At 50.1% G+C, this 13,666-nt stretch overlaps 1 protein-coding gene and 1 non-coding gene across 2 annotated transcripts in view; both read left to right on the forward strand.

The window, feature by feature from the left end:
• Positions 1 to 13,666, forward strand: part of NTNG1 (netrin G1) — a 197,384-nt gene that overhangs the window by 163,151 nt on the left and 20,567 nt on the right. The gene's annotated exons all lie outside the window — the stretch shown is intronic.
• Positions 12,470 to 12,544, forward strand: TRNAT-GGU (transfer RNA threonine (anticodon GGU)). The gene has a single exon. It is a non-coding gene; the product is annotated as a tRNA-Thr (tRNA).

A 13,666-nucleotide genomic window follows, 5' to 3' on the forward strand; every position in this document is an offset into this window, starting at 1 on the left:
GTGATTTATTGTCAGCTTATATACCTTAAAAAGTAAAAAGCATATTCCAGTTTTGGGATAGATGCATACTTCATCTTAAAGCCACAACAAAATTACTATTTAAAAAATTTTTAAGCAGCCCCCTAAACACACATATTAAAATAGAAAATGCCACTGTAAAATAAAACTCTAGTTTTTAAGGACAAGCCAAGCCAGTCAAGGAGAGAGCATTTGAGAGTTAATTTAGTTTTATTTTTACCTGTGTATATCACTGTTAGTCTTATAAATGTTTGTATCAGAAGAATGCTGAACTAAAAAAGAAATTGACTTAATCCACACGAAATAAATCACAGTTCTGAGGTACTCCACACTCTTTGAAGAAATTATCTAATTAGTTCCCATGACAAAAAGAGTTAGAGCCAAATCTCTGGCCGTCTCTATGATGTTAAGCCGCGAATCTCCATTGCTAATAGATGTTCAATCTGCTGATATTAAACTGAAATTCCCAGGGCCGTTCATGGTGGTTGTTCCGTTGTTTGCTTGGTATGATTTTGTTTGTGTTTTCTTTTAACAAGAAAGCCTCTTCACGGGACCGTTTTTAAATAGAGACAGAGACAGAGGAGCGTAAGAGCTTGCCCGAGATTCCACGGCGGGGCCACAAGGGGAGAAACTTTGTCCCACGCAGTCCACCGGCTGCAGGCTCCCTGGTGCTACCTGTCGGGCTAGTGGAGGCCTAAGGAGCGCTGGTCCGGCCTTTAAGCGAAACAGTGCTTGGGAAGTAAAAACATCCTATAGAGCCGGGGTGGGGAACCTTTTTTCTGCCAAGGGCCATTTGGAGATTTACGACATCATTCGTGGGCCATACAAAATGATCACCTTAAAAATTAGCTATGAGAAAAGCTCCTGGACTTTCGAGGGGCCCGCCTGTGGCTGCCTTGGCCGGGCCAGGCCAGACCGAATGGTTTCTCGGGCCATGCGTGACCCGCAGGCCGCACGTTCCCCACCCCTGCTGTGTAAGAATGTGCGAGGCGTCAAGGAAATACTCCATTTCCTTTTTATTACACAAAGGTCCATGGTCCTTCCAGCGGACAGTATAATGAAAAAGATGTTGAAAGGATTATAGTGTCTGTTTTTCCTCCCCCAGCTGCCTAAGAGCTGTGCTGGCCTCGTACATACAGTATCTGTAGGGTGCTGTAGATACAGTATCCGTGGGGTGCTGTAGGTACAGTGTCTGTAGGGTGCTGTAGATACAGTATCTGTAGGGTGCTGTAGATACAGTATCTGTAGGGTGCTGTACGTACAGTATCTGTGGGGTGCTGTAGGTACAGTATCCGTGGGGTGCTGTAGGTACAGTGTCTGTAGGGTTCTGTAGATACAGTATCTGTAGGGTGCTGTACGTACAGTATCTGTGGGGTGCTGTAGGTACAGTATCCGTGGGGTGCTGTAGGTACAGTATCCGTAGGGTGCTGTAGGTACAGTATCCGTAGGGTGCTGTAGATACAGTATCCGTAAGGTGCTGTACGTACAGTATCCGTAGGGTGCTGTAGGTACAGTATCCATGGGGTGCTGTACACACAGTATCTGTAGGGTGCTGTCCCAAAGGGTAAAGCACAATCAGCCTCTGAACGAACAAAGTGCATTCATACTGCACTTTAAAAATGTTCCGCGCTTCTCAGATAGCGAGCATAGCAGAGAAGCCCATTTGAATAATTTAAAACAGATTTTTACACTGATGGCCTATTGATTTATCCTTGATATATAAACTTCTTGCGGGGTTCCTGAGACCATCTGAAAAGGGCCGGACAAATGGAATCTCCATTATGCCCTGTTAGCGGCGGGGAGCACGATGTCTTATTTCCTTGGAAGGTTGCCGTTGATTTCCTCCGGTGTCATAAAAATGATCCCGCGCAAGGCCGAGCGGATAAACGAACGGGCCTGCAGCGGCCGCAGGTGCCGGGCGTTTCATCAGCGCGGATTTCTCTGAGTGAGCGACGCGCGGGTGTAAGTGCGCGTGGGTGTCGGCACCCCCGGGGCCACGCGGGCTTCTCTGCAGCTGTGTGTTGTCTTGTTTCTACAGAGTGTTATTGTAACCCTTGGGGCTCAGTCCATGACCGTTGTAATGGCTCGGGATTCTGTGAGTGTAAGACTGGAACCACAGGGCCTAAGTGTGATGAGTGTCTGCCGGGGAATTCCTGGCACTCCGGCTGCCGACGTAAGTAACTCGGGGGGCTGCCCCCCTGCGCAGCATGGCTCACCCTGCGTGTCCAGGCCGCCCCGCAGCGGCGCAGAGCAGAAAAAGGCCCCACCGCTGGCCCTGGCCCCCTTGAAAAGCTGCTGACAGCACCTCCCGCTCCCTAGTGAGTCACGGTGGTCACTGAGGTTGGAGGGGGCATTCAAGGTCATTGCTTCCAACCCAAATGCCATTTTCTTTATTATTATTGTTATTGTCAATCCTCACCTGAGGATATTTTTTCCATGGACTTTTTTAGAGAGATCGGAAGGGAAGAGGGAGAGCGGGAGGGAAAGAGAGAAACATCGATGTGAGGGAGACCCAGCCGTGGGTTGCCTCCTGCTCGCGCCCCAAGTGGGGATCAAGCCTGCTGCCCGGGTACCCCCACTTGCCAGGGAATCAGGCCTGAGAGTCTCCGGTGCGCAGGCCGAGGCCCTAACCACGGAGCCGCAGCCGCCGGCGCCCAAATGCCATTTTCCTAACAAGTTCTGCAGGTAGCTGAACTTAAAGTTCAGGTATTTTTCAGAGTCCGCTTTGGGAAAGAGCAGAGGTTTATTTTTCTCTGTCTCTTCCGATTTTCACTTTCTTTTCATTCCTCTACCTCTCAACACACCGTGATGAAGAAAGCAAGCTTATCACCCGCTATAGGCGCTGAGTAGACTTTTCTTTCTTAGGTTTCATTTAGAAGCACCAACGATCCATGTTTGTCCTTTAAAAAGTAAAATAAAAGCTGCATAATGTCCCCAGCCGACAGGAGAGAGGACAATTCGTCAGCTGTTGGGCGGGCTTCTTTGAGGCCCAACTCAGCCCCTCCGGTGTCCGGAACAACTTACATTGAAATATTGTCCGTGGATCCGTACAGACCATAAATTTAGTGGCACAATAGGGACCCAGCTGGAAAACCGTCACCACGAAACAAAGGCTGATGTGTGTGGTTAATATATTTCTTGAACTGGAAGGTGCCCTGGAGCCCCAGAGTTCGTAAATTAAACGATATCTACATAACTTATCGCCACCCTTGCTATCACTTCCATCACTGAATCTTAACCAAAAACCTAACGGTAATCCATCTAAGGGACATTTAAATGCCAGGGAAAAATAAATGGCACCACGCAATACTGACTTGAAGCCTCTGAGGTTAGGCACCATCCAGCGAGCCTTGGACGGATGTCGGGTAGCTTGGTTCAGCCTCATTTCTCTGAGGATTCTCAGACCTTCTTAAAAACCTGTCAGGGCAGGTGGCATGTCGGTGTGTTCAGGGAACATAAATTTAAAAACCGGAGCAGAAGCCTCCTGCTGTCATTCATAACCTTTCCTGCTTTTGAATTCTACACCAACTTTGCATCCTATCTATACACAGCCGGCTTGCTCGTATCTAAGGGCCGCCAGGCAGATTCTCTGCAGCGGCCGCCGCCCGGTAGAAAATCGTGTAAACCAGATACGCAACCTTCGATGATTTGTTATCCACATTTTAAAAAGTAAAAAAAGTAAATAAATAGAAATGGATTTTAACAACTTAACCATCCCCAAAATATCTAAACTACCATCATTTCAACACATAATTTAAATGATCAAGGAGATAGTTTACATTTTCCCCGCAGTCTGTGCAGGCAGACGTGTGTTTGGTACTTAAACAAAACAGCTCAATTAGGACTGGCCATATTGCGAGGCGTAATGGCCACATATGTCTACCGTATTGGACGGCCCGGCTCTGGAGGTTTCCTCGCTCGCTTTCCACCTGAAAAAAATGTCAGCGCGCAGGGACTGTCTGGAGCCTGTTTGCACCAGGGCCCTGCAGAATATTTTGCCAGCTGCTTGTGGAATTTATAGTCGCCCGTGAGCCGCACCTCTACATAAGGTGAAGCCAAAGCGGAAAAAGTGCTTCCACGCTCATGTCACGGGCGACAGTGAGTGGCGGAGATGGGCTGAGAGAGTGGGTGGCACTGAGCTGGCCGAGGGTGGGCTGGGATACGGGAGCTGGAGGGCGAGCGTCTCGAGCGTGGCATCAAAAGGCAGTCCAGCCCCGGCCCGGTGGCTCCGTTGGTTGGAGAGTCATCTCGCACCCCGGAAGGTTGTGGGTTCAGTGCCAGGTCAGGGCATATACCTGGATTCCGGGTTCGGTGCCTGGTCGGGGTCCATACGGGAGGCAGCCCAGTCGGTGTTTCTCTCCCTACCCCCCCCCCTTCTTCTCTCTCTGAAAAATATATCCTGAGTGACGATTAACAAAACAAAACAGAAGAGAGCCTCGTCCTTGGAACAGCAGACAGTGATGCAGGCGAGCCCGTCTCTGGTGAGGGTTTTTCATAGAGGGATGAAGCAGGTCGGTAAGCGCAGGACTTGACGCGTGACAGGCGTCGGCCGGTGCTTGGAGGGCGGCTCGGTAACAAGTGGACTTGGCTCAGGGAGACGGACGGGGGCCCGAGGGGCAGCAGAGAGAGCGGGTTTCCGCCCAGCATTTCCCAGCGATCGCTGTCTCCAGCTGTCTGAGAACAAGCTGTAGGGTGCCTTGGGTGGTGAGAAACCCCCAAACTCTGGAACAGTTCAGACAGCCGCTGAACGGGCGCCTGTGAGTGATGCTTTCTGGAAAGTTTCTGCTTAAATGGAAAGTGGAGTCAAAAGACCTTCAGGGCCTCTCCCAGCTCTCTGGCCCTGACCTTCAGACCACGAGGCAAAGGGGAGGCAGAGCGAGATGCTCAACTCGATTAGTATTAAGAACCATAGCTGGGCCCGGCCGGTGTGGCTCAGAGGTTGAGCATCAGCCTAGGGTCCAGGGGATCACAGTTCAGTTCCCGGTCGGGGCACATGCCCGGGTTGCGGGCTCGATCCCCAGTGGGGGGCGTGCAGGGGGCAGCCGATCAATGACTCTCTCGTCACTGATGTTTCTCTCTCCCTTCCTCTGTCTGAAACCAATAAAAACATGTTTTTTTTTAAAAAAGAGCCACAGCTGGGCCCTCAGCTGTCTTCTATGCTCTAACCTCTCTCTACCACCAGAAGGCCGTCCCCATGTCTCACTAGCCAGCTTCTCAGTCCTCGCTCTGGTTCCCGAGAGTGAGACTTCAGATTTACCCAACTCCTTTCCTCGTAGAGATTCATTCCCATCATAGCTTTCCCACGAGGATCGTTCAGGTGGCTTTCTTTTCCTTCCCCCCTTTTCACTGCTGGGAGTTTAACTTCCCCGCGCCTGACAACTTGTGATCACTAAGAGGATGCATCCAGTCGCTTCTCTGAGATGAAGATTATACCTCCCCTGGACAGCCGCCGTGAGCCCACGTTGTAATTTTTCAGTGGCTTCTGCCTGCCGTCCCCTGCGCTCTGCTGTGTTATCTGAAAACACCCAGCTCACGTTTCACCCGTGGACCTCGCAGGCCGAACCCACTGGCAGGCGCCTGTCACTTAAACAAGGGTGTCTGTGGCCTTCGCGCACAGGCCATCCTGGGCATACTGTGTCACTCACTGGACGCTTGCCTCCCTCTCTGTTGCCACAAGCGATTGGCACCACTGGGTCCCAGGTGTTCATTTCCTTGCTGGCATCTCGAACACCAGTGGCGCATCCCTCGCCGAGCCCGACATCCACAGCAGTGATGAAGGGCGAATGCTTGGAGGGCACTTGAGTTCCCGTGTTCAGCTCCTAAGGGCGGGAAGGACATGCTCTCTAAACAGGCCCAGCAGGAGCCTCCCAGAGGTCATTTAAAAAGGAAAATATTAGGAAGACAGAGGATAGGAAGCGGTCACTTGTGGGCACCGCAGTAGGCAGGGTAGTCCTCCTGGGGGGAGAGGCTCACTTTGTCAGCTGGGAGAGGAACCCCAGGTGGCTCCCGGTCCTGAAATTCTCCTGAGTCCGCAGGAGGATGCCGCTCGGCTCTGTCACTCTAATAACCATCACTTTCCAGTCCCAGCTCCTGTTTTCCCTCCATTCATTTTATTTTTTTGAGTTTCGCTTCATATTTCTTTTTATTTTTTTAAATATATTTTTTTACTGTTGACAGCATTACAGATGTCCCCCATTTCCCCCCCCGTTACCCTCCTCTATCCAGCCTTTACCCCACTCCCAGGCCTTCCCCTCGCGGTTGCCTGTGTCCATGGGCTGTGCATATAAGGAGATAGGTTCTCTGGTTCATCTCTTCTGGTCCCCACCCCCCAGATATGTCCGTCTGTTCCATGCCTCCATGCCTCGCACTCAATTTTGTTAGTTCATTTAGTTCGTTAGATTCCACGGATAAGTGAGATCCTGTGATGTTTGTCTCTCTCTGACTGGCCTATTCCGCTTAGCGTAATACTCTCCAGGTCCCTCCATTCTTAACACCTCAATCTGGGATCGATGGAAAAAGCCCGCTGGCCTCTCACTCGTCAGGGGCCTGAGGCCACCAGAAGCTGAGGGTCAGGGTTTACACTAAGGCTGGGGAAAGGGTTTCAGCCCTTCAGGTCACTAATGGCCCGTTCGGAGGGCTCCCAGGAAGCAAAAGCTGACAGGGCGGCTCGGAAGGGGCGAGTCATTCAGAGCAGCCCCCGGGATAGGACCGGATCTTAAATACGCTGAAAACCCAAGGCTCTAGAACTGCTGGAGCCCTGAGGAGGACAAACGCAGACAGTGGACACACAAACAGTAACCCCAGGCCACCTCCCGCCCTGTCCCTGTGAGGCCTGCCTGCGACTCGCTGCCCGGCCTGTGTCCCTCTCGGAGGGGTCGGCGCCGAGCGGGTGGGCAGCCCCCCTTGCTCATGTAGCAATCCACGCTCACTTCCCCATTTATTTGAGGCGAGTATCGCGAAGGACGCATGTGCCCGCATTCTACCGTTTCACACCGTAGGACCGTCCCAGGTTACCAGGGAAAGGCGTGTGAGGGGCCAGAGCTCGTGGAGAAATGCAGGCGTGAGGTTACCTGCCGACAGCCCCGAGCCGAGGCAGCAGCCTGGGCCCGTCGGCGAGTAAGACCGTCAGGAGGCACGTGGGGACCCAGCACGCGACGTTCCCCCGTCCGAGGCCGTGCATAAGCGGAGTTCCACCTGAGCCATCCTCACGCACTGGCAGGTCTGTGTGTGCGTGTTGAAGAGAAAGAGAATCTCAGAAACTTCTGACTGCATGTGGAACATCTAAGCATCAAAGCCAGCCCAGTTGCTGCCCTGCCAGCGTGGTTCAGTGGCCGAGCGTCAGCCCGTGAGCCAGGAGGCCACGGTGTGACCCCGGGTCAGGGGACAGTAGGGGGCATGCAGGAGGCAGCGGATCAATGACTCGCTTTCATCCTTGATGTTTCTCTCTCTCTCTCCTTCTCCCTCCCTCTCTCTGAAATCAATAAAAACGTATTTTTAAAAATCAGCCCAGCCAGGCCAGTGTTGCTCAGCAGTTGAGCATCGACCTAGGATCCAGGCGATCAGGGTTTGATTCCCAGTCAGGGCACATGCCCGGATTTCGGGATCGATCCCCAGTCGGGGGTGTGCAGGAGGCAGCCGATCAATGACTTTCTCTCATCACGGATGTTTCTCTCTCTCCCTTCCTCTCTCTGAAATAAATAAAGATATATTTGGGGGGGAAATCAGCCCAATTCCTGAAAGACCACCCATTTGAAACTTGTTGGAGAAAATGTTCATTCTGGTGAAGGGCTAGTCCTCAGACACCCTCACAACAGGATTCTGGGGTAGCAGGGCCACAGGCAAACCAGATGGGAGGGTCCCGTCCCGGCTCCTGTTTCTGGGTGCGACTGCTCCCCCCTTCCCAAGGATGGTTGACTCAGCCACCTCGGTTGGCCTTCTCTCTGCATCTCCTCCTGTGAAACCCTACACAGGGCCTGATGATCTAAGGTGCTTGTTGGTCTGAAATTCTGTGATCCTGACATCTCGCCAGTGGCCTGACCTGTTTGCGTGTGGACCAGTTTCTGAGGAATAATAATGATTTTTTCTGACCTGTTTGCGTACGGACCAGTTTCTAAGGAATAATAATGATTGTTTTCAGAAAGTAAAAATAGTTATTTATTGTGCATTTGCCATGTGTCAGGAGTATAAATAATGCATCATCTTATCGTACAAGACAAGATTACTTCCCTCAATTTATAGATGGAAAAACTGAGATTTAAATCGGGTTATTTCCCCAACTCAAATGCAGGCGACGTGGCAAACCAGCCATTAGTGAGTATTGATTGTTCATTGAGTCTGCTGGGGCATTTTATAGGATTCTGTCGTTTTTTTACTTTGCAAATGGAGACAGAGGCTTTGGTGATTTATTCCAGGGGTTGGCAAACTTTTTCTGTGAAGGGACAGATAGCAATGATCTTGGGTTTCGTGCACCATGTCATCTCTGTCCCGACCACTCACCTCTGTCTGTCGCTGTGGCCTGAAATCAGACGTAGACGACCCATGAATGAATGAGTGTTGCCTGCGTTCCAGTGAAATTTTCTTTATGGAGACCGAAATTTGAATGTCATTTAATTTTCACATGCCATGAAATACCATTCTCCTTTGGATTTGTTTCAGTCGATTAAAAATGTTAAAAAAAAAAACAAAAAAAAAAAACATTCTTAGCTCATGGGCCGTAGTCAACAGGAGCAAGGCTGGGCTTGGCCTGCAGATCATAGTTTGATTTATTTCTAACTCACACATAGTTAGAAATGAAGAAAAAGAGGAGATTTTCAATGAAGTGGAGAGGGTAAGAAGCAGGAGGCAGAGAGAAAGATTTTTTAAATATGTTTTTATTGATTTTAGAGAGGAAAGGAGAGGCAGAGAGAGAAACATCATCCATCGGCTGCCTCCTGCATGCCCCCTCCTGGGCATCGAGCCCACAGCCTTGGCATGTGCCTTGAGCGGGAATCAAACCGGCAACCTCTTGGTCCATGGGACGCGACACTCACCAACTGAGCCACACCGGCCGGGCAGAAGAGAACATTTTTTTTAAAAGCCAAAACCCGTCCATTTCATTGAAGCGTGTCCTCTGCCTGAACCTGGGTAACAAGGGGGCGTGGACCTAACTAATTCATATTTACCGGGCCCTCATTCACATTGAGAAAACTGTTAGGGTTTCCAAAAACAGGATAGCTTTGACCATATAATTTCCAGGACAAGATCATAGGTAGTGCCAACCGTTTAAAGGCTTCCGTGCCGGCCAAGTCAATTTAGCATCAATTTCGGACAATCAGCCACTAATGAAAGAGAAGTCAGGGTGGCCGTAATGCAATCAGGGCGGCTCGCGTTGTTGTGAGCAACCCTTCTGTCTCCATCTGCAGGAGCGACCTGTCGCCCCGAATATCAGCAAAAAGCTCCACGAAGAGAGAATTACTGTAATAATATCAGGCTACACCACCAAGGGCACGGGAAAGAAATGCACACAGATCCTGTGGAGACTTTATTTCTCACCATCACCTTTGATACCAGAGGTAATTATTCTGAATCAGGTGCACGCCCGTGCAATGAACCCGTGCCTTTTCTGTCCTGAGGCTTTCGCGTGCCATCGAGTCTGTTGAACCCAGGAAATTCTGGATCCTGTGGCCCTGCCTACGGGAATAGAGTAATGTCATGGCCCAAGTCTATGTAAGTGGTATCTCCACTCTGTCCCATCTTTGTCAAGTTCTTTATTTTTTAAAAAGTGTGGTCAACCTTTAGTCGTCCATGACTGCAAGGTGGGGAGAAGAGGCCTGCACAAATAGCAGCTGATGGGAATGGGGTCAAGTTGGGTTTCACCTGAGACAGGCACATACACAGAAATTCAGACCCATTCACGGTTCATCCGCTCGGTGTCCAACCTCAATCCCTAACTCATCCCTGTAGTTAGCAGTCAGGATCACCCAGACATCCCTGGATGGATATTTTAGAACAGAAATAACTGCGCAGATGTATTTTTTTAATGTTTTTTGTTGTTTTTTTAGAGAGAGAGGAAGGGAGGAAGAAAGAGAGAAAGATCTACCGGCTGCCTCCTGCACAGCCCCTCTGGGGACTGAGCCCGAGACCCAGGCATGTGCCCTGAGTGGGAATCGAACCAGAAACCTCTCGGCGCTCGAGGTGACGCTCCAACCACCTGAGCCACACCGGCCGGGGCAGATGTATTTTTAACGATAGTCCTTCCCATAGTCTGCAGAAGTATAGGATTAATATTACGTGTTGTCGTTATTTCTTCTGAGCTACAACTCGTTTGGGAAACAGGCATATGTCTCAGAGACAAAACACTACAAAATAAGGAAATATTGACATAATTATTTTTAGGAATCACAGTTAGACCTCTCTTTAATTAGTATTATTGACCCTATGGACTCAGTCTTCTGTTAATCTGTATTCTTTATCATGAAAATCTATACTATGGACAACTGCATCGTTCACTTGGATTTTTAAGTGCAAAAAAAGACAAAGTTTGGGAGTTTATGCGAGAGCCTGTTACCAGGAGTAATTTGGCAATGTCTTGGGGGATGTAATGACAGGTGACAGTTACAGCATTTTCAATGATTTTGCTGACCCGGCTTTCACTAGAGCCCACCCAGAAGATATTTGGATGCATTATAAGGTTTCTCCTGAGATATTGCACCTCTGTTCTAATTAAAATAAAAATTGAAGTTGCTGATTTTGCACCCAGGATGCTAAACTACATATAGACGTGATGTACAGATTCTATCTGATTATATCAGGTCTGGAAATTATTCTAGAGTCGTGAAGACTGTCGTGGGAGGGGGGAGTCTGCGCTTCACCTATTGGCAGGCCCAGCTAATCAAACGTGATTGAATCAATCACGGTCAATGCGCTCCCTTGTTTATACCGGAGATCAGGTCGCACCATACCCTGTAGGAAAACCATGCCCTTGGTTTCACCTTCGGTTACTAAATTCAAGTTCATCAAGACGATCGAAGGCTTCTCCACAGCCATGTAAACCTTTCCTCTCCGACGCGCGGGGCTGGCTGTAGGGTTTGCCAGTCCATCCGTCTGCCCCGCGTCATTCATTCACTCATTTGCTCGTTCATGAGTCACCCTATCATTCATTGAAAAAATATCAACGTCCTACTGCGAGCCAGGAATTGTGATCAAGTTTAGCACCAGAAGACAAATAAAACGTGCTCCCTGCCCTCGAAGGGCTGACAGTTCAAGAGCGGCCTCGGATCTGACGGCGCCTCGCTCCTGCTGCAGCCCGAGGACCCGGCTTTCAGCACCACGTCGCCAGCTCGATTTCCTGACCACGGGCTTCTCTCCTTTGGCCTGTGACCTTAGAGTCGTACACCTGAGGGGGCAGCTTAGAGACGGTCCAGTGTAACACTCATCGTAAGTCGTAGGTGAGCTCTCCTACGGCATTCAACAATAACAGCGATGCCCACTATTTATTCAATGCCCACCCTGTGCCAGGAACTGTCCCTTGCCATCTACATGGCTTTGCTGAACCTGCATAAAACCCTACGGGCAGTTATCCCCGCCTTGCAGGTACGGGAACCAGGGCTGAGAGCGGCTAGGTAGCCCGCAGATCCCTGGAGGTTTGAAATGCAGAGCCCAGGCCCCGCCCGGGCTGATCCGCGCGCTAACGAGATCTCCAGGTGATTCCTATCACCCTGACGCGGGGGAGTCGGAGGATGAGGTGCTGAGGGTGAACTTCGGCCAAGGGCAGGCTGGTGGGGAGCCCACGAGCTGCGTCTTTACCACTTAGAGTTAGAACAGCGGCGGCTGGGCCGCCAAGGGCATCCGCGTGCCCTGTGAGAACTTACAGAGGAGGCAAGAACTCCTATAGTTTCACACACCACGTGCCCTACAAATCCAAGTCACGTTAAAGTAAGGAGAACCACGAAAGCTTAAGTCGCCTGTTTGTTTTCTTTCATCCGTATAATTTAAAAGTGGTTAATATTTGATAGGTTAATAATAAATATTTTAATACAGTATATCGCGCCTGGTTACGAGTATATCAAAAGGAAATGCAAAGTGGGTTCCGAAAGATAAACTTTTATTGGGCACATGAAACGGAACATAAACTCTGACGGCAATTACCGTTTAATCTATCCGTGCTTGCGAACGTACTGAAAGAGGAACCGTAACTCAGTTAATTGTTATGAATTATTAACGGCTCGTCTGAAAGGCAGTGAGCAGCAGTCGCCGCGCTTGCTGGAAGGAGACCTTCCTCGGTGGCTTGAACCTTTGTGTCATCGGTTTGTTGGGGGCAAAAGAGAGAGAGGGTGACGGCGAGACTCTGATCCCGTGAAAGCAGCAAGTGACAAGACCCCGAACATCGCAGTGACGATACGAAGGTCAGCTAAGACAGTTACCGGTGGCCCCCCTCCCGCATACTGAGGATGGGCCCGGGCATCCCCCAGGGGCCAGTGTGGCTCAGTGGTTAGAGCATTTGGCTGGTAGACCAAAGGGTCCAGGGTTCGAGTCCCGGTCAAGGGCACGTACCTGGGTTGCAGGTAAGATCCCTGGCCCAGGTCGGGGGGTGTGGGGGAGGCAACCGATCCACGTGTCTCGCTCACGTCGATGTTTCTCTCTCCCCCCCCACCTCCCTCTCTCCCTTCCACTCTGTCTAAAAAATCAATGGAAAAAATATCCTCAGTTGAGAATTAACAAAAAAACAAACAAACCAAAGAACTCCCGGGCAGTGGCCGTAGGCAGGCAGGACTGAGGGCCACGTTTTCAGTACTTGTGCAGCATCAGAGAGATTTCATCCAGCCATGAACTTAGGATACTCCGAACCCCAAGCGAGATGCCAGCTGAGCTCCGCCCCGGCGCCCCGGGTGGGGCCTGAGGCCGGCGGGCACCCGGCCAGGACCAGGAGCAGTGCGGACGGTGGAGGTGCCAGCTGCAGGCGGCCCCGGGTGGCGAGCGGCTTCTGACGCGAACAGGCCGCGATCAGGAACGCCGCGCCTGGACTTCAACACAGCGGATGGAAACTGCCCTCCCTTTCTCCAAAAATCAATGTGATCACTCTCTCCTGTGGGATGAAAAAACAAACCTTCAAAAAGTGGAAGCTTTTTTTTTTTTTTTAATTCACTAAATCCAGGGATTTATTGTTTAGTGTCAGCAGCGTAACCGCTTTGGTAATTAATTTTTCTGAAGAGAACGGAACACTTAAGCCGCCTTAATTTCTTTTATCTCGACACACATGATGAGCGTCACCGCGAAATATATTTCACCAGGTTCCCAATTACCATATTTTAAAACCCACCTTCTCGCTGCATGCTTGTCTTGATGAAATATTTCTAAGAGAGAGGGAAGGCGGATGTCTGAAGGTAAAACACGGCTGCGATATTCCCGTCGGTAGCTCTATCCGCTTTCTTCAAAAAACTATGTTTATATTCGGTTATATTTTTAAAAATTAATGAGATTCTTAAAATGCACGAACACCTGTTCCTTTTTTAAATCTTGGGGCACAAAGTAAGAATATTACGGGCAGCGAGAGAAAATTAAAAGGTAATGAAGCAAAGTACAATATTTGCAACCCAGATAACGGGCCTCGATCCTTACGGACTCAGATACTTAGTGCGACAGTCACAGCCCTGTGGCGTCGGTGCCCTGA

The sequence above is a fragment of the Miniopterus natalensis genome, chromosome 19 (assembly GCF_054644295.1).
Source record: "Miniopterus natalensis isolate mMinNat1 chromosome 19, mMinNat1.hap1, whole genome shotgun sequence".
In the NCBI taxonomy this organism is placed as follows: Eukaryota; Metazoa; Chordata; class Mammalia; order Chiroptera; family Miniopteridae; genus Miniopterus; species Miniopterus natalensis.